The sequence below is a fragment of the Phaethon aethereus genome, assembly GCF_964289735.1.
Source record: "Phaethon aethereus genome assembly, chromosome: 1".
Taxonomy (NCBI): domain Eukaryota; kingdom Metazoa; phylum Chordata; class Aves; order Phaethontiformes; family Phaethontidae; genus Phaethon; species Phaethon aethereus.
The window spans coordinates 28,828,745-28,849,658 of record NC_138575.1 but is presented as its reverse complement, the minus strand read 5'-3'; positions in this window follow the sequence as shown (position 1 = coordinate 28,849,658).

Sequence of the window (20,914 nt, the reverse complement as noted above, 5' to 3'; positions counted from 1 at the left end):
GAAGGATGCTCAGGTTATCACTCCACACAACGGCTCCTCTGCAATCCGCAGGCAGGAACTGACGATCCCCAGATTTTCCCCTGCATGGAGTGAGGTCCAGAAGGCAAACTTATTCAGCTGTAGAAGACAGCTGTCTGGAAAGAGTGACAGCAAGTCCATCCCTAGATATATTTTCGACTGACACCAGATTTACTGAGTTGTAATGAACTGAAAAAGCTAAGTTGCAGTCCTGCCAGAATGGTAGACCTCTGGAGTGGTGGCACTGTCTTTGAAACATTCTTCATCTTAATGATTTTCTTGTGATTTCCCTGGAGTTTCTACCTCTGTCATATGTTTGCTTCCCAGAGCTTTCAGGCATTCTGCCTGATAAGCTACCACAGATCCCAATGTAATAACACTGATGTGACAGCAGCCAGGAAGTGAGAAGGTATGAATAAAAGAAATGTTCAAAAAGCCGCTTTGCTCAGGAAGATGTCTTCTTTCAATTAGAAGGAGCTAAGTCCTGGGGTGAGGGCGGACATGACTTCAGGCAGAAGCAGTAAGACCAGTGCTCCTCTTGGCTTCTTATCCAGTATAATGACATCCTCTCATCAGGTTTTTCCAACATGGCTCAAATTTGGCCAAGGCTCCTTTCAAATGGGGCCAGGAGCACATTGCGGGTATGCTTGTATGCCTATTCCTGGTAAGGTTTGCACACCTTTTTGGAAATTCACTAAGAGTTTTGAAAATAAACTGGGCTGAAGCACCAGCAGTCGTTGTGGTGTAAGCTCTGGGACACTGCCCAGGCAACGGGTGCTTAGTCAGGCTTTAAAAGCTCCATGCTGAGAATAACAGAAAGTGAATTTTCACCTACTTTGGCTACTTTTTGAGACTTCCAAAAATGCGCAGAGCGTGGATTCATTGCCCCATTGAGAAAGAATGACATTCTCTAGAGCTATCAGCCCAACTTATTTAATGAGCCCTGAAACCACTTTAAAAGTGCGTGTGTGTGCATGCATGCATGTATGTACTGGAGGGCAGGGAGGCAGAGGGAATCAGAGACAATTTATCGGAAAACATGATCTGTTCTTTACGGAGTTTGACACACACAATCTTATCTAATTATTCAGAACATTTAGCATCACCTAACTCCGGATAAAGATCTCCTTCCTCCTCCCCTGCCCCCTCTTTGCTGAAACTTAATACACAGAGACTAACACGGCACAAAACCGTCTCACTGAGCTTTGAGATGTAAGACGACAACTCGTGACCTTTGCCGTTGATTGCCAGCCAAGTTACATACGTCTCGGGGTCTCAGCGGGCCACCATTCGTCACCGCGCTGACAGTGAGATACGGCTTGGCCTGTCGTTCTGCAGAAGCAACCTCGGGCCGGGCCAGTGGCCATGGCGAGCAGTTTGCAGGACGTTGTCCTGGGTTCCCCGGGAGACCCTGCTGTGCTGTGTAGCCCCGTGGGGTTTGGGAGAGGCCACAGCCCTCAGGGCGATGAGAGAGCTGTTCCTTGGAACAGCTTTGGAAACCAGGAGTGCCAGCACTGCCAGCCCAGAAAGGGTGAACAAACGTCATGCTTTGGGAGACATCATTGTATTTGGGATGGGGAGGGGAAAAAAAAACCCTTCCTCACCAGCACGGGATATTTCTGCAGTAAGCTGCTGTTTGTGAAGCCTGTGCTCTCCAAACCGGGGCTGCCGAGTCCCTCCTCTGTGCACTTCATTCAGGCAAAGGAAAGAAACTCTGAATCAGACTGTTTACTTGGGTGTAGCTGCTCTCTCACCGTGCTGGCCAAATTTGCTTTGTAGAATTAGAAAAATAGCTAAAGGCCAAACAGGCTGTGAGACAGCTATTCGTTATCATTTGGTGCCCACAACCGAAGAGGTACAATTGCGAGGACACTTTGCATTATGTGAAAACAGCGTGCACACAGTCCAAGTAACTGAGTGCCTAATCTGACTTATGCTGTGTAGGAAAGCTCTTTGCCTCCGATTGCTATCTTCACAGCGGGGACTGAGTTCCCTAACTGAAGTCCCAAATTAATGTCCTTCAAACCACCTTAACACCAGAGACGATGCACAATAAAACCCCCCTGCCTTTCTACATTCCTGCAGATGAGGATACCAGAACCACCTAAATTTCAGCAACATTGAACTGTTTGAGCACACATCTTTCACTTAAGTTCTAGTAGCACTGCTCCATACCTACTACCACAATATTGTGGTCTTCGCCCATCCTTTGAGAACTGACTTAATAACTAGGAATGCATTTCATCTGATAGAAACCATGTTGTGATGATGACGCTGGCATCCCAGTTAACGTTTTGATTAAGTACCTATTTGCACCTGGTTGGGATGACAGAAGTGCTTTCCTGCCAACTGAACTAAAACTGCAAGAAAGCCATATGCAGCCAGATCAACTGTCCAGTGCCACTGGTATCCTCCCCATCAGTGGCAGCCTCTGACCTTCCAACTCTAACTGGACTGCTGTGTCATCGGAATAAAGGCTCTCCGTATTCTTCCCATCTGAGATGCTTCTGATCGCATGTGTAAAATAATCAGAGGAGGCAGAGACTGCCTCTCCTACTGCCTGTGCGAAAGCCCTAACTGCTGCTCTTGCAATGCTAAATATTTATGCAAAGCTGAACAGAAGCAAAAGCACAAGAGAGAGAACAGCCAGGCACACGTTGGAGATGGGAAATGTGGAATCCCATCCCACCAGGCAGTGGAAGGCTCCGAGTGCTGACCCCCCTCACCTCAGGTGAGTCCCCAGGCTGCCAAGCTACTGAAAAAAAGAGAAGGAAAGCTCTGCAGACCGGTTAGGAGAAATGAGATGGGGGACCCCAGCCCCTACCTTAGCCAAGGTGTCCAGGCTCCCAGCCCACAGGGTAGTACCCTGGCAGCGGTACCTTCCTATCTTTTAGCATCCTAGGCTGCCAGGTTTATCTCACACGTGATTCTATATTTAAAAACGTACAAGCGCATACGCTTTGGTAAAAGAATAAAAGCTTTAATTCTAACTGCAAATATTTGTACTTCTGCTTCTAAGCACTATGGTATTTGACACTGCTCAAATTAAAACCCTAAATGTTAATCCAAGGCCCCAGTAGCAGCAGGATGAATATAAGCTTTCTTCTTTGCTTTCCCAGTGACCTTAACCATTCTCTCTAGAAACAAAAATTCTTCCCTAGGATGCCTCCATGATTTTTGGCTCATCAAAGGAGTATTGCTGTGATAAATCCAGTAGGAACTCTCTTGTCACATGTAATAAGACCAACCGTTTCTCTTTCTTGTGTTTAGCCGTATAACATTACAGAATAAAGAGGAAAGGAGTTGGGTGAGGTTTTTTTCTATTTTGGTCATTGGTCTTTTACTGGGAAAAACCCCCCATAATTCTTAATTATGTTGGGGTTTTTTATTCATGTTAGTACTTTCAGACTCTAAAACTAGGTCACTAGAGTAGTCTCCCTAAGAGAGGATTCAAATAACTTAACAGTAGAGTCGAAATCAGAAGAATATAATAAAGGCTGTACCATGTCAGATGGTTGGGTCCACCCAGCCCAGTACTCTGACAGCAGGCTAACCTCGGAGGCCTGTGAAAGGGTATTAAAACAGGGTCAGCACCCAGTAATACCCCCTCAACCTCCAACAATTTGCAGCTGCTGAACTTCAGTTTGCATATAGTAGACCCTGGTGGGTTTTTCTTCCTTGGGTTTTTCAGGAGAGAAAATTCATGCCTAAAACTGGAAAATACACAGAAAAAATGTGATAAATAGCAGAACTCTGCTAAAGTCAATAGATTTACACGTGAATAAAGCTGGTAATAGAGAAAAAAATAAAGGTACTTTTTAAAATAGACTATGGATAGGCAGAAGAAATTGTCTTGACTGGAATCAACAGGAATATGTCATGGTATTATTTTATCCATTTTCAAGCCAACTCCCAGCTTCAGGATGTAAACTCTAAGTACACTATAGTTTTCCTACATACTGTTGAACAGCTGCACTCTTCCATTTGATTTCATTTCAGTACATTTGGGATGTTTTTATCACACAAATAGTAAGTTCTATAGCAGTGCAGTTTGCATTTCCATTTCTGTTTGAAATCAAGCTAACACCTCTTGAATATAATGCACAACCTACCAAAAAAAAAAAAAAAAATACTGCCACAGCAAAAAAACCCCAAACTGTGCTGTCCTCCTAAAACTCCTTGGATATGCACGTGATTGAGCTAAAAAAAAACATTCTGAGGAAGGAGAAGATTTGAATTCTGAATGTCTCGGGACATATAACCACAGCGTACGTCTCCCGTACAGGGTATAGCTTATCTCCACTCACAGGATACTCCACTCCACAGTGAGTGTTTCCAGTCCTGAGAGATGTTTCCACGCTAGTTTTAGCTTAGTTATGCTGAGTACTGACAACAACAGAGCTAAGGAAGCATGGACTCTAACAGGTCAAAATACTTAAGGTTCCTGGCAATTTTACAGTTCCTAACGAAGCTCATTACAAGAAGGGCAGTTCCTTATTGCTGAGAACACTGATCATTAAGTTGTGCTGTGTAAAACCTGAAGAGGTTCAGCCCTGGGTATAACCATCCATCAACTGCTGTGTTCTGAAACCATTTCAAGAGTCTTAGCTCGGATTCAAGTGAACGCTGTCACACCTTGCACCTTCTCACATCTCCCTTGGGCAGTCCCAGGCGGGCCACCCTTTTGCTCTGGGAAATAGTTCCCCTGTCCGAGCACTGCAGTTCATTGCTGCAACAGCATTAGGGAGAATGTAATTATGTTCTTCAGCAAGAAAAATTCAGACTTACGGTGACATTGCTTCAGGGAGTAAAATTTTAAACAACCTCTCCCTATTTCAAGACTATAAATAACTGAAATCTCTCAACTTTTTGTGCTATGACTGCCTGAAATAATACATGTTCATCTCCCATATTTCTTAAACTAACAAAAGCAATACTTCTGTGAAAAGCAATACAGGATAGCCAGTAGCAAAGTCTTAGCCATGAACTTAATTTCACCCTTACAGCTGAAACGTAATCAGAACTTTAGCTATACAAAAAGCCAACAAATAATAATGGCAGGGTTAGATTATGTACCTATATAACATAAGGGTCTCTAGTCTTCACATTCAAAGAAAGCCAGATTACTTAAGCAGCCACCTAGTGAAATTCATTCCCTTCAATGGGAAAAAAAAAGTGTATTATATATATGTATATATGTGGGTGTATTTGGAAAACTAAGCATAAAGATAATTTCAAATAAAATTTCAATTATTCATTACAATAAATGTAAACATGCAGATGACAATCCCTCTAGTCCCAAACTGTTTCTTACAACACCCTCTGTGAACCTTTTCATGGAATATCTGTGTACAAGTCTCTTGGTACTCTTTCAGAGGAACTCAGAAAATAAAAAAGAGATTCTTTTTAAAGTGGGAAGCCTTTCCTGTGATAAAGAAAAGATTGGATTCAGTGGTGAGTATAATGGTCACTCGTCATGCAGGTGCCTTGAAAGAAAAGACCTGCAGGTAGTTCTGTCTGACTGTATAGACCAGGTCCAACTCATAATTTTATTCTGCGTGTGTTTTCCTGTGTTTTCTGGAGGACAAGTTAGAATGTATCATGGAAGGTGTCGTTATAAATGCATAATTATTACCTGGAACTTCTTTCTAAACCAGGACATCAAAATGGCAAGATCAGACTTGAGATGACAGTAATCGCTCGCATTCTCATACTCTAATTTTTATTTCAAGTAATAAAAAATCAACTAAAATTTAGGATAATTAAAAAATGAGCAGTGACAATCTCAAGGTATCCATCTTTCTAACATTTGCATCACCCTTGCAAAAAACAATACTCTTTTTAGGAAATCAGGAAAGTTTACTCAGGAGACAGTATATTTTCCTCTGGAAAATAGTTATTTCTATATGAAAAGGTAAATCAGAAATAAGTGCTAAATCACTCCTCAAAACTCACTTTTGAAAATATTCTGTTTATTCAAATTTACAAACCTTCCTTTCTAAAATAAGTATTGCAATGTATAACAAAACGCATGCAGCTGACCTCCATGAAGCAAGATGATGAAATCTCTAATGCACTTCCAAAATTATTTCGAACTCTCAGATTTCTCCAAAATACTGTTTAAAACCCAGTTATCAAAAAATTTTATTTGTTATCAAAGTCTGCAACAAACTAGTTTTATGGTTGCCTCATCATATAAGTCCTCACTGCTTTCATCAGAAACATTGTGCCTCTTCAAATAGTTGATTACAGCTGTGAGATTCAAAGTACTCTTGCACTTATTACAGTTGGGTTTGGCTTTCACTTTTGCCTGCAGTGTTTTATTTATTTTCTTAGTTTCTCTCTGTATTTTTGCCCCGTAAGGTTCTTTCTGGAATTTATGGTGTCATCCTGCCTCCGAACAAACTTTTATAGTATCTTTCCACTCTCTGAAGTATTATGGTAGTTTCTTCAGTTTATGTGGAGGGTGGCATTAACCAGTGTTTCTATCCTGCAATGCTGGGAGCCAGCCTTGAGACAAGAGCCACTGCCCCGGAGAGAAGCTGGCCCCACAATGACTGTTTTATTTCTCCTGAAGCCTCGCCTTGCAGCTCAGCCCCGCAGCCTCTACGCACCCTGCACCAAACCTGCTCCTTGACAGGTAAGGTGTGCCCCTGGGGGAATGTAATGAAGACGAAGAGTTGGAGCCTTCTGAGAATGTTGCTGGTGGCACCTCACTTCATCCTGTCTCTGAAGTCAGCCACGCCAGAGCAGATGTCCACACGTCCACTCGCAGAGCTGCTAGGAAGCAGATACATACACGTTCTGAAAAAAGCCAAAGGAAAGCTAAAGCTGCAAGACAGCTATGTACGATGTCTGGTATTTGCTCTCCAAGAATCGTTGCTGACTTATCTTTTCAAATTACATCTTTCTGCCTTGTACCTTTTTTTAAGATTTTGAGTTATGACCATCCTTCCACTCCTAGACTTTACACTTAGAGTGAGGAGTGCAGTTATGAGCTGTCTCCAGCTCCACTGAGGAGAATAATGTGACCGGCTAGGTTATGTCTCAAGCTTCCCCTTAGGCTTCTCATTTGCTGTAGTCTTGTCCCTTTACAAATAAGTTTGTTTTCCATTTGAGTGTTAGTCCACAATGGTTCTCAGGATGGGACTCACCTAGCATCAGCATGAACTTCCTGAGGTCAGCTCTGCAGTTGCTGTCTGGGCTGAGGGCAGGTTAAAACTGAAGTCTGAAGTAGGCAGGATGGTTGCTCTCCAGGCGCATCCATCTCTCTTCATTGACTACAAACAGGATTCGACTAGTTTACATTACATACCAGGCTTTCGCACTCTCAAAATTAGGTGCGGTGAATCTCATTTTCAGCAATTACAGGAGCTTGAGCTTTATGTTTTGAATTCTGAGGTGATGAGCTCTGTGAAAAGCAGCTCATGAACAAAATCCAGGGGCCTATGTCAGCTTAACAGTTCTGGGGGGTATCAGCAGGAGGCAGACCCAAACACTCACTTTCTTCCAAGCCCCCCGCTCTGTTCAGAGGTATTGACCAGCACCGTCTGTCTTTACTCCAGGTTTTAATCCAGGTGTGCTCTGGGCAATCTTCCCACTGTAACTATTTCAAGTATCAAGCACAGAGAGGATAATAATAACAGCATTTTCAAATGGTTAGTAAAAATCTTCACCAAAATAGCCGGTGAAGACACAGCAGTATAAACCAAAGCTCTTATTCAAATTTTAACACTAAAGTCCACCTACACACACAAACAAAAAATTTTACTCTCCTTTGGATGTACCTGGAGAGCAAGTAAATTATCCCATTGCAGACTAGTTAGACCCATATTTTTTTTAACCTGATATTTTGCAGCGAGGATGCTGACTGACTCAGTCAAAAGCTGATAACCTGCCAGTACTTTTCCATAATTTCCCTTGAGGGATAAACAGATTCTCCCCAAATTGACTGAGAAAGTACAAGGGCTAGGAATTATGCAGCCAGATACATGCAATAAATTGTAAAAACAATGAAGAAACAATTGTACACATGTGGGTGTGCTGTTCACACCCAGCTTGCATTGATTTGGCTTCTGAGACTTGAGTGATGAACTCTCCATCTGACTTAGAATGAAAACATACTGTGAAAGAAACTTGTATATTCTCAAAATCTGAAATGTTATATTATTATTAAGGAAAATTTATTGGTTCTGGAAAGATTTGTTTTCATAGGCTTCTGGGACAGTCATTAAAACACGGTAGAACTAGAAAAGGTTTGAATACAGTGGCAAGGATGATGTTCAAAAAAGAGACTAAATTGACTGGGATTTGCCAGCCTGGAAAAGGGACAACGAGGGGAAAATGTAAGAGGTACAGGGAAGTATAAGCATCACAGAGGAAAAGAAGTATGGAAAAGTTATTCCGTATTTCTAAAAATACAGGAATCGAAAGAAATAAAACAAAATGACAAGGCAGAGGGGTTAAAACAAACAGGAGGAAGTGCTGGATATTTTTTTTCCACACAGATTCTAGTTAAATGGTGGAACTCATTGGCAGAGGACACTGAAGGCCAGAAGTATATACAAGTACAAACCATAATAGGAAAAACGGATGGAAAAAATGTCCATCAAGAACAACGAAACAAGAGCCTGAGGAATAGGCAGCTGGCTCAGGAAGTCCTCCAGCCACAGAGTGTTGGAAACTGGGCAGGAAAACCAGAGAAAACGTCCCTGTACGTTTGCCTTGTCTTATGCTTCTTCCCCACACATGTGCTGTGGGTGACTGTCAGGAGTTTGGTGGGTTTTTTGGACCTTTGTTCTGATCCAATATAGCAATTTTTATATACTTAAGTAGTCAGTGTCTCTCCCTGGACCTCTCATTCATTGCTATGGTTATAAATATTTTCTGAAGTTTCCCAAAGTGCATTTTGTCAAAGCTGGTGAATTTTCTAATATTTCCCAGGTTCATTCTTCTCAGGTTATCTATCTTGGCCTTTATCTCCACAAATTCACTAACATTGTCATGTTGAGATCTCTGATATATATTTCTTGATACAAGCTTTGGGATATAATAAGACTTCCTCTTCCCATGTGTTCTTTCTTAAACCTAATCAAAACAAAATTAGTATTTTTTGGTGAGAGAAATAGCAAAAATATATTTAGTGATATTCTTGCCAATATTAAACAATCAAACTGCATTAATGAGTAAGCATGTTATGAATACCAAGTAAGGCGAAAGCAATGATTAAAATAAATAAACAGAAAACTCCTTTCAGCAATTTGAGGACCATATTTGATGCAATGCATTTTTTTAACTAGCCAGCAGAAGTGTGAGCATGAGTAAGAAGCAAGAGCTAAAACCAAAACAATAAGCCAGTGTTCAGACTTACAGAAGAAGGAAGTATGAGCAACTTAAAAAGCAACTGAGAACTGGTAAATAGAAAAAATAATAAATGCAAATAAATCACAGCTGCAGAGGGAGTTACAGAAAGTTAAATGTTTGATGATGTGAAATCTGTCTAAGTAGTTTAATTCTAAGTGTTAATTATTTCAAGTGCCTTTTGCAGCATGCTGAGTCTAGTGGAACAATATGAATCACTGTCTAGCCTTAAATATGAACCATAATGGAGTTTATTTCAGTGATGGTGTCTGTTGTCCCATTTTTGTACTAAAGCAGACTTCAGGCATTGTTTATTTAAGGGGTTTAATGCCCTTCCCCTAGCTTCTGCTTCTCTTTGTACAGCACAACAGCTCTTCTTTTCACAGATGTCTTCAGAGCTGACTTTTAAATATGCAGGACTGCTGTTTTTCATTCCCCTAAAGGGAAGAGCTGTCTTGATACAAATATTGATATCACTGGTTTATTACAGCTGCCAATAGTTTGGTCTCAGAACGGATTCATGCTGCACATCAAGCCACAGCAATGTTTTACAAGAAGCTCTGCTTCAGATATTGGCTTCCACACATACGGGATTTGGGCCTCCTGGTGCTGTTCTTGGTAAACTCAAAAAGCAAAACCGCATTCGAGTTGCCACACTATGGTTTCTTTCCCTCATGCTTTGATTCATTAGGCAGTCACTGATGACGTGCTGAAGAAATGGTTCAGACCCTTCAGAAAAAAAAGAGATTCCTTTGCTTTTTTCCCCTTTTCATGATTCATTAGGTCCAATAGAATAGAGCACTTCTCAATCCACATTATTCATACACCAGAATACCAGAAGTGAAAGGAATCCTCAGATTCACATACACCAGACTTTCTCAGAGGTGAATTATGAAATTCAGTTTATATTACAATGAACAATTACACATGGACAAGTCTTTTATTCCTTATATTAGCAGCCTTCAACAATTTTAAAAGAATTAAATCCCAGGCACAATTTACAAGAATCACTACATCTCCATAGCATCCACAAAAGCTATGGGTGCTACAGACAAACTAAGTGGCAAGTTTAGGCTAATATTACTTTTAAAGCACTGCTTAGGTGAGAATATGCCTCCTAACTTTCCAAGAGAATCAAGTTTTAGGAACTTCACTTAAGCAGTTGCTTACATAAATCGTAGCATGGTGCTTCTCTATAGCATTAGAAGCTTAAATATTTATAAAAATATGAATTCTATATTGCAAAATTCTGTGGGTAAGAAATTAGCTAATATTTGGCTATGAAGTGCGACACACTTTTATGCCACTATGTAAATGGTGGTAAAATATGATCTAGATATTATCTCAGAATCCACGAGGTGGCAGTGTCATAGTTTGCTTAGTGTCTGGCCCTGGAACATTAATTGTCTTTTAAAATATCTAAATGTCATTGTGATATTTATCACGGCAGATTTGAAATATTTGGGGAAGTATTTGAGACACCTCCTTCATTTCCAAACGAATGAATGATTGTTTTCCACAGTGAATAATTGTTTTCCTAGGAAAAGGCAGAAGCTGTTGTGTAAAGATGAGGAGCCAGCTTCCCGTGAGGCATGTGTCGTGTTCCCGGGTGTTCAGTGCTGGGGTGCCTACGGAGGCTTGTGAAGGATGCTGAATTCAGACGTGATCACATCCTGCAGAGAAATCAGAACATCGCACCCTGAAATCAGCCAGTCCTCAAAAACTACTTTCATTTACAGTCATAAAAGTAAAATAAAATATAATGGCAGTTTTTCCCTATTTCACATTTATTTAGAAAGCCTTGGCTTCGTTATTTAGCAAAAATACTGAATGCTAGGCCTACGTCAGCTTCTATCCGCTCTCTTTAATGAAAAGCCGCACTAAGAATATCTAAAGGGAGAGATACCCTTGTCCTATTCTAGTCTTCCCCAGGAAACACAACATCCCTGTTGCAAATGAAGGAAAAGGTCATTCAACAAGTGGCTTCACTTGAATTCCCTGGCTGCTGCCGCCGTCCACCCGCTGTGGGGCTGCTCGCAGGCTGTTTCGCCCTGTCCCGAGGGCTGGGGTTGTGGCCATCACCCTGGCTTCTGGCTCTGCGCCGAGGCGCAGCCGGGTGGCCCACGCAGAGCTGCCGTCACACGGAGAAGATTAACGCAGTTGAGTAGATGGCATCCGTCGGGATCTGTCGCATTCCCGGGAGGATGATTAATTAACATAATCTTATTCACACGCAGCATACCAGTTCCAAATCTTCCTACATCCAGCGTGAGCTTTCCTCCCTTACTGCAGCAAGTCCTCCGATGAACGCTGGGGACGGGAAGCCCTGAAGAGGCAAAGCAGAGCCCGTGCTGGGATTTCCCAGCCACCTCTCGGAGCACGAGCCGCGCTGTCGGCTAGCTCGACCTGGCAGCTCCTTCCAAAACAACCAGCTAGGCTCCATGGCAGCTACGGTCCTCTTCCTGAAAACTCACGTCGGTGATTGCACCTCTTCCTTCTTTCCTGACCACTCCTCAGTATAATCTTTTCCTCCGTCCTTTTCCAGCTCTCCTCACGGCTTTCCCTCTTAATCCCCCTCTCTGGTGCCTCTCCCAGGGTAACCTCGCCCTGACGTACCACCTCAGCCACCGTCCGGCTCTGTCACCGGCCCAGACGACACCTCAGCTCGGTGAAGGCACCTGCCCGGGGGTGCCCACTTGCAGGTGTTTGCGTGCGAGCTGGGTGCTCAGGCCACGCCGCGTGGAGGTGTCAGGCGGTTCAGGGAACGTTCACACGTCTAAAACGAGTCTCATCATCTGCAAGACATACTTCATCCCTCTGTCCGCGTCAGCCTTCCAGCTTCTCGGTGGACATCTCCCATCTCCAGCAGCTTAGGTTAAACATGGTTAAGCCACAGCTTTCAGCCTTTCTCCGTCGCCTGTGTCCTGCTGCGAGCCCAAGGCACGCCACCACCACGAGCCCTGCCCGGGGTCAGCCTCACCTCGGATCTGCCTCCAGGTGCTCACACCTGGCCTGTCTCTAAATCACAGGTTCAGTCTGTGAGATCTCTGCAGCCTTCCCAACACCTGCGGGCACCCAGAGCAGTGGTGCTCAGCTCTAAGAGCGGGCAGGCGTGTCAAGAACGGTAGAACCCGTTCCGAATCCCTGCAGAAGGCAGGGAGGCTGCTTTCCGTCCAGGAAGGAGGCATGTGAGGTTTACGCTCAAGCCAGTGAAAAAACGTCAAAGTTTTATTAGAAAACCCCTTACTGGAAACTTTCAAATTTAAAAATGGCAACCTGCTCCCCATAAAGTAAATGTTGATCAGACTATTGGAACTGCCAGGATTCGAACAGCAGAAGAGAAACAAGGTGGTCCATGGGCCAAAATCTCTGCCGTCTCTTGGTGTCCGTTTGAGAACTATCTCCAGAACTACTGTGGCAGAAGTAGACCAGTAGTCCAGGTGTATCTTATTAGCCACGATTTTAGTGAAACTTCAATGAAACTGTTAATTATCATAACTAGTGAAATTATCCCTGTATACTTTGCTGCATTTTTAATCTTAAAAAAAAAAAAAGAAAACTCTACCGTGAGGTCTAATGTTACCTTTCATAATGAGAAAAAACATCAGCAGCCTTGAGCCGAGAAATTCAGGAGAAATTTAGGACCTGTTGGGTTTTTATGTTTTCATCTGTGGATTTTTTCTGATTTCTCCCTCAAAACAAAAATGGCCTGCTTCAAAATCACTTAAACAACACTGGACATAGCAAAACTTAGCTGGAATATTTCCATTGAGACTTGATCTAAATTAATTTGTTTTGAAACTTCCATCTCTTGCATTTGCCTCCGTGCGTCCGTGGTAGCATGCAGACAAAAAGGCTGCGTTCTTCTTGCCTGACTGCTGGTCTTTAACTGAGACCCAGATAAGAAGCGTTAGATGTCCTGCATCTCATATGTAGTATATGAAGAAAAATAAAGCAATTTACATTTTAGACGCACTGAAATACATTCTCAGACGTTTTTCTCTGTGCTGTTGTTTACTACAAAAGGAGAAAAGACTGACAAGATCCCCAGCTTGGGCATCTCAAAAGGCACATGAAGTGAGCTGGGTCTTGCCCAGGTGAGGGGAGAAGCTGGGACCGGGGGCAAACCCACCCCTAACGTAGAGATCACCCCATGGCGGGGTGATGGGGCTGGAGACCTTCCTTTCCTTCCTAAAAAGGAGCAGCCTTTCCTTTTTATCTCCAGCAACACCTTCACCCCAGCCACTCCCCTGACATGTTTGGGTTGAGATTAGGCCTCTTCCCTGATTAATGTCAATAGGATGTGTGCAACGAGACACATCGCAGCCTTCTAAGATAATGTTAACAGTTATTACATCATTATTGTCATTGAAGAGCTCTAACACATACCAGCAAAATGTTCGCAATACATTTTAGCTCTGAGAAAAGCATTAAAAACTACTTTAAGATGTAAAAGGTCTCTCTAGGCTTGCACATTCGGAGGAAATTGAAAACCCCCAATGAATGGCCAATTTTCCCGCATCGCCTTCAGCGTAACTTCTGAGAGTTTCACAGAACTGATCCTTTATTTCTCAGGGGACTGAGAGGACAGGCTGAATTGACCTGGATGCTTCAAAGTGGCCAACTGACCTCACAAGCAGACTTGACCAAGGTGACCGAGGTGAACTCCTTCATCTGGTACAAGATGCTCAGGGCAGATGATCCAAATAACTCTGATTTCTTCCCTGTTTCTCAAGAAATGGTTGCATACAAAAAGTCCTGGATTTCACAAACAAGCAGTTGTGTGAGCAGCTGGCTATGCAAGTAAGTTACTAACGTATAGAGTAACACCACCACACTGGCAAAAGGAATATTTTCAGAATTAGCTTCATAACTCAAGGTCCCAATTTCAAAGCTGTCTTTTAAATCTTATTTTCACATGAAGCTTACCTCCCTGACCTATTTAGGCATAAAAAAAAAATTATGTATCCTTTAGGATTTTTGGACCCTCAGAAAGGTAATTCTATATTAGACCTACTTTCCTCCCTCTGCTTCTCTAGAGGGTTCCCTTCCTGTCTTACCTTAGACAAGACAGTGGTTTTCTCTGTTCCTTAGTCCCTTGTCAGTAAAATGAAGCTAATAGCACTTCTCAGCAGTGATTTTTGGGGAGGATTAAAACAGCAGGTGTTTGAGGTGTTCTTCAGTATATTGACATGGGAGAGAGCTCTAAGGGGGAAGAGCATATGTAAGAAAGAAGAAAGAAAGGGTAACATCTTTCTTATCTCTTAGTTGGGAGTCAAACTTTGGGAGCTAATGTGGGAGTCAATCAGAGCTGGATTTGTCCTGATGGTAATTGCAGCTTTTATAGGATCATTTAAATTGTCTGTCAAATGAAAATATTTCTGTATAATGAGCATGCTATTAAAAACACCCCTGCCAAACTGAGGGCAGACACAGCCACCATATCTTATGAGGGACTGGCACAGATGTGCAGCTACCACCAAGCTGGGTAAAGAGCAGCGCTCGACGCCTGAGCCTTCCCCAGCCCTCCGCAAGCGGGCCGGGCAGGTAGGCTGGGCAAGTACTGTGATTTAATTTGGAAAAAACATCACGTTCCAGTTCCTCACTTCTGATGTACTCATTATAGGCTAAATCTCCTGAGCTGGATCGGTTTTGCCCTACTGTTCCCCTCTTTCCTGCTGCCCAGTTCTTGGTGGGGTGCTTTTGTTCCTTCTTAGAGATAAAACTAAACTTATGAAAGTGACCAAAATCAGGAAGATGTTCTTACAAAACCCACATTTTAACTTTGAATTTCACCTTTGTTAAAAAACTCTCAGATAGCAGATAGAGGAAAGTGAAACATAAAATTACAATGCTAAAGTAATCACTTTTGGTTTGGCTCAGTATTACCTAGAAACTCGTTTCCTTTGGTTTGAAAATGTTCCCAAACTCAAAAGTTAAACTTTAAACTCACCTGAGTCCTTGCTGGCATGTTAAATGTGCTTTCCCTCTGGATGTTACACAGCAGTGTTACTAGCTCCCAAAGGAATACAAATGGTAAAATTTTAGTAATAGTACAAGGACACTCTGATTTTTACTTTTTTTGCATGTGTGAAGAAACGTACTGCTATCAGTATAGATGTATTGTAAAGGGCACAAATATTTCCTGGCTACACATTATGGGTGTGCTCCTGCCTAATTTAAAATAATGGGATTTTAACATTGACTTCATTCCTCGTAGTATTAGATTCATAATCAGCACATGTGTCTAATTAAATTATGAAAGTTATTGAAAGGAATAATCTACTATCAAGATTTGTATGAGTTGGGCTGTATCCTAAACCAGCCTTATGAAATACAGCTTTTGGCAAATACCATATACTTACATCATTACAGAATCAACAATGTTATTCTAAAGTCAACTTAAAAATGCAGATTCTTTAATGATAATGAACCAAATCCAGGCCTGACTTGCAATAAATTGGCTTAGTCACAGAATACATTTCTTTATCTTTAAAAACGTATCAGAATAGGTATTGTACCTGAAATGCAACACATTCTAAACGACATCTGGGAAATAGCTCATATTTAATGACTTTTAGTAAAAAGCCACTGCTAGTTTTTAGAACTGTGTTCTTCATGGCCCTGTAGAAGACAAATCTGATATACTCGTATGTGCATAAAGGACCAGGTTTTCTAAATCAACAAATAGTTCTGTGTATAAGCCACTAGAGGTGGTGAAAAGACGATGATGAAACCTAGACAGAGTTCTCCAAAACTAATCATTGCAGCAGGCAAATTCCTACCATAAACTACATCAGTCTGAGGTTTTGCCAAAGACCTCCACTTCGGTAGTTACAGAGAGCTAAGGCGCAAGCTCCCAAGTCTGCAAACACGTATGCAACTGATTTCATTACCAAACACGTTCTGTAATGCCTCCCCTTTCTTTTCACCTGATGTCTGCTCAAAATTATGCCAAGGGAATACAGGTCCATCAAGGATCTATTTTCTCCTGTTTCCCTGATCTTTTATGGAAGTTTTACAATGATAATTTCTGGTTTTAAAGTGTTTTCCTCCCTCTCACATGTTGAAAAAATTATTGAGGAAAAATCTTTGAGTTAATCTGATAACAAAGGGCTATAAATGCAAGAAGCAAGCAGAAAATAAAGGGACTTTTTCCTCAAACCTCTCTCAGTTTCCCTCTGAGACAGTGCTTACAGCAGCATTACCTGAGGCAGTAGCATTCTAAGACGCTTTCAGAGGAGAAATCTGAAGGTGACAGTTCTCTTTCACCTTGCAGGAGCTTGTGCAAATGGTAATACTTGTGCAAATGGCACACTCCGGCGTGACCTACAATGACGAGCACAGCGGCAGAAACCAGGCTGCAAATGCCCGTGGCACTCGGCATCACCAGGCTTAGGTACGTGCTTTAGGCATCCGATTCTCCCCCGCGAGCTGGTCCTTCAAAAGGAGGCTGAATCAGGGCTGTGTGCGTTCACGTGTGCCCACACGTGTGTTCCTACAGTCACACCCTTCCCCTGCTCACCAGGTGCACACGTAGCTGGAGGCAGGATTTGTCCCTGTGCTTTTAAATAGGCAGATTTTTTATTCCAAATGATCTGGCTGCTATGACCTTTGTGAACACAACCAGCAAACTGAAGGGAAAAAAAAATTGCTGCACCTGAGTCACAGCAACCGGACTGAAAAGAGACTTCTGGAAACTTCCTAACAGTTGGTCCACAGATAATCTTACAACACTGGAAATAACATATTCAGAGTGATTTTACAAGACAAATGCAACATGTTTGCAGTCAAAATAAAGGAGGGAAATGTATTTAAAATGTACTGAAAGTAACGTCAAGAAACAGTTACCACACCGTTTTAAGACAACTAAATGTGCAATACCAGTGAACGTATGGATATAATACACAGCAAATTCGTCACTTTGTAAATATCTTTTGAATATCACCAGGTTCGTTTGCAGTTATACAAAAAAATCTACTGTGCCAAAGTGGCACGTCTACGATATTGGGGTTGGTTTTTGCCACTGTGCTTTGCCTGAAGCAGCCCACGATGAGCTATGCTGGGAAAGTCCTCTACGGCGTGCGCTGGAAAGCCTTTGCTTCTGTTGTGTCAGCTCAGTGAATGCACCCAGGGCTACCGCGCTCGTATCCATTTCAGGGACGTGAGCATAAAATCATAAAGGCCATTCAGCTTTCCATCCCTGAAATGATTTCTTGGCTTTGTACGTTCAGAGATATTCATTCAGGGATTTAACATATTTCAACACCATTAGGAAGGGAGGCGAGGCTAAGGTGGGGAGCAGCGCTGCAATCCACACCACCTCCTCCCAGTTCCCCTGCTGCTTTCCAGAGGGTGAGGTGCCTCCTCGGTTTAAACTAACGTAAATCTCAGCTGCTGCAAGCCCACCCTCCTCCTTGGTCTCTGACCTTGTCCTTTCACAGGCACTAGCACTCATGTTACTGCAGAGCGGATGGATTTGAAGCGCTGATCTGTCTGTAAACTAATCTTTGTTCTTTTGAGTGATTAATTTTTCCTGGATTCCTGAATTTCGGGTACCAGCTTCCTGCATGGTCACCAAGGCGCTGGGGCTGGCATAACGGGGGTACAGGCCCACGGCAATCCAGACCTCAGATACACGAACCCCATCCATATTTTCCTCTGTTCTCAAGCAACCCAGTTAGCTGATGCCTGCAGCGTTCAGATTTTGGAATCGTTCAGCTGTGGTGTTCAGTTACATCCAGAAAGACAAATAAGGAGAAAAACTCCATCAAGTTAAACAAAGGACTTCCCTTTGCTCGGTCAATAAATAGAGAAAAGAAATCACCTGTAATCCACAGCACAAGGAGTAACTGAAACGTCTTCGGTTACGATCTGTGTTTCCATACAAACGGAGAACTGCTCAGGGTAGCTCAGTGGTTAAACATTGGGATTCCTTGCTGGGGACTTCTGTTTCTGGCTTTGCAGGGGACTTTTGCAACCTTCGTCCACAGGCTGAAATTTCTTCTTCCTGTGCCATTGTTGACCCTCTTACAAACTAACAGAAAGTACTTATTTAGCTTGCTCAGTTAATAAATGCCCAGGTAATTAATAAATAGCCATAAAGTGCAGTGATGATCAAATCTTTGGAGCCTACAGTTGTGATATTTAGCCTGGTTTCCAGCGAGGCAGAAAAACCACCACGGGTGTGTTTTCTCCAGAGCCCAATCCCTCAATCGACACCGTCTGTCCCTGCCCGCCATGTGCTTTTTGAGTCCAGGGAAGATAGAAGCGAAAGACAGATTTTGTCAGATGACTTGAAGGGACAAAGTAGTCACAGGGAACTGTGCCTCAGGCACAACCCCTTCCCTGAGCTGCCCCTGGCATTTGCAGCCAGGCTGCCTTCCAGTAACCAGAGGTCTACAGGAATCCCAGTTACACATTACCCCAGCAGGCTGTTGCACTGATATTTTACCTTTGGATCACTGGTCCGTAAGGCAGTTGGGTTGGGTGGAGTCATCCAAGGCTCTTTTTTTGTACATCACCCTCCAGGCTGAATCTTTGCCTCCCATGTTCTTAAGCATTAAATTAATTCCTTTTCCACTGTCTTTCTCCTTGTGAAATCATTTACTTATGGGTAAGCCTCGCTAAGTCAGAAGTCTCTGGAGTCTCACAATGACATTTACATTTTATACCTGCTCCCACAGGTGTGAACGACTGCAGCAGAGGAAAAAGAGCAAATCCACTGATGGCACCATATAGCTCTGGTGCTATATAGTATAGCGTGGTCCTACAGAAATGCGTAGTAGACCCATTTTTGATTCTGCAGGTTTAAAAAAGGGGGCTAGATCCAGATTCACAGAGATACTTAAATATCTTCTCCTTATTGAAATTAAATAGGTGTTGGGTACCTAGGTGAATCTGGTATTTGGGTTCCATCTTGCTACCTGTAGTTATGATAAGCCATTTCTTAGGCTCTGAAGAGAAGTCACAATCAAGCAATAGGACTGAACTGAGCCCCTTAGCATGTTGTGGGTGCACTACTGCCAATACACAGAAATATAAATCATCCTCTGTTTTCATTCCTCATCTTTACATTTGAAAATTGAACTAAAACATAGCCTTGCAACTCATTTTTCCAATTGTATGTTTGTATTCCTGGACAAGTGATAGTGTTTTCTCATCAGCTCCCTATCTTGAAACACGTCAGGGCTGGGAAGCACATGTCAGTACTCTCCCCAGTGCCTTCCAGTTCTCTTGCCGAATAGATCACCCTGACAAACTCTCCTTTACACTTTTGAACTGTTTTTTCCAGTGCCGTCAACTTTCTAAAATGTGCCACACTATCATACTGAGGCCAGACGCCTTAACAGAGTGCAGAGGACCAACTCCTTTTGGACAGGAGAGAGAAGAGGGGAAAAGTTATACGAAAAACAGGATATAAGAATAAATATAAAATATAAGAAGGCTGTACTTTCTTTTTCACCAGTTCCTGCACCTTAAAGGTGCTTCAAGCCTCTGAGAAGGTGTTCATGGGGCATACGCACCCTTGCAAACACAGTGAAGGGAGTATCTGAGGATTATCAAAGCCCCGCTGCAGTGTAGTTGTCTCATACAGCTAACCTAAAATAACATGGCATCGACATGGTCAAAATGGAAAGGAAACATCTGTTTCTCCTTTTTATGTTAGTGACAATCCATTTGTTAGCTTTAGAATAGCACAGGCTGTCCCACTGATAACAGCTCGGGCGCTGGCTGCTCAGCGCAGGCAGGTGCACGGGGAACTGAGGAGCGGACTAAGAACAGATAGCACATGGGGCTATCCTTAAGAGCATGAACATCGGACAGGAATCTTTTTCTTTACGACTTTGTTTCAAAACTAAGGAGGAGGATTCTCCCAAAGCCGTAACCGTACGGATGCAGGCTGATGAACTGATCACTAGCTGAAGCTCAGGGAGCAGTAGGACCTAACTGTAACCATACCTTTCCCTCCAGGGGCTGGCACTGCGTGTGTGCTTCTCAATCTTCCTTTTCTAACTACTGCTGAGTATTAGTTGAAATAAAGGTCATTGAGGTAAATGGACAGATTTGCAGGGACTTCAGACAAATGAGATCGGATCAGTCAGAACATCTGTATTGCTGGTTAGTTTTAAGCAATTTCACCTTTCAGGAACGAGGAGAAGGGGCTGGCTTTATTTTCACCTGGTGTAATTTTTAGTGTGTGGCTAACACACGAAACAAGGAGGCACTAAGTAGAACCTCACCTGTAGCCATCTTACACTTACTGAAACGGGCTGTCTTCTTTGCTGTTGTCAGTTAAAGATACTGCAGAGTAAGAATCTCACAAGTTAAACACATAAAAGGTTAAATGCTGCCTCGATCACACAGTTTTTGCAGAGAACTGGTTTATAGCTAGGCTAGGTGTCTTTATCCCTAGTGCCAACAAGCCCATAGGAAAGAGGAGACAGATGAATTGTGAGGGTGCTGCTGCTGCTGACTAGCTGCTTTTTAAAAGCATTTTCTTCTGATGTACAGCTTTGTCTACATATGCAGCATG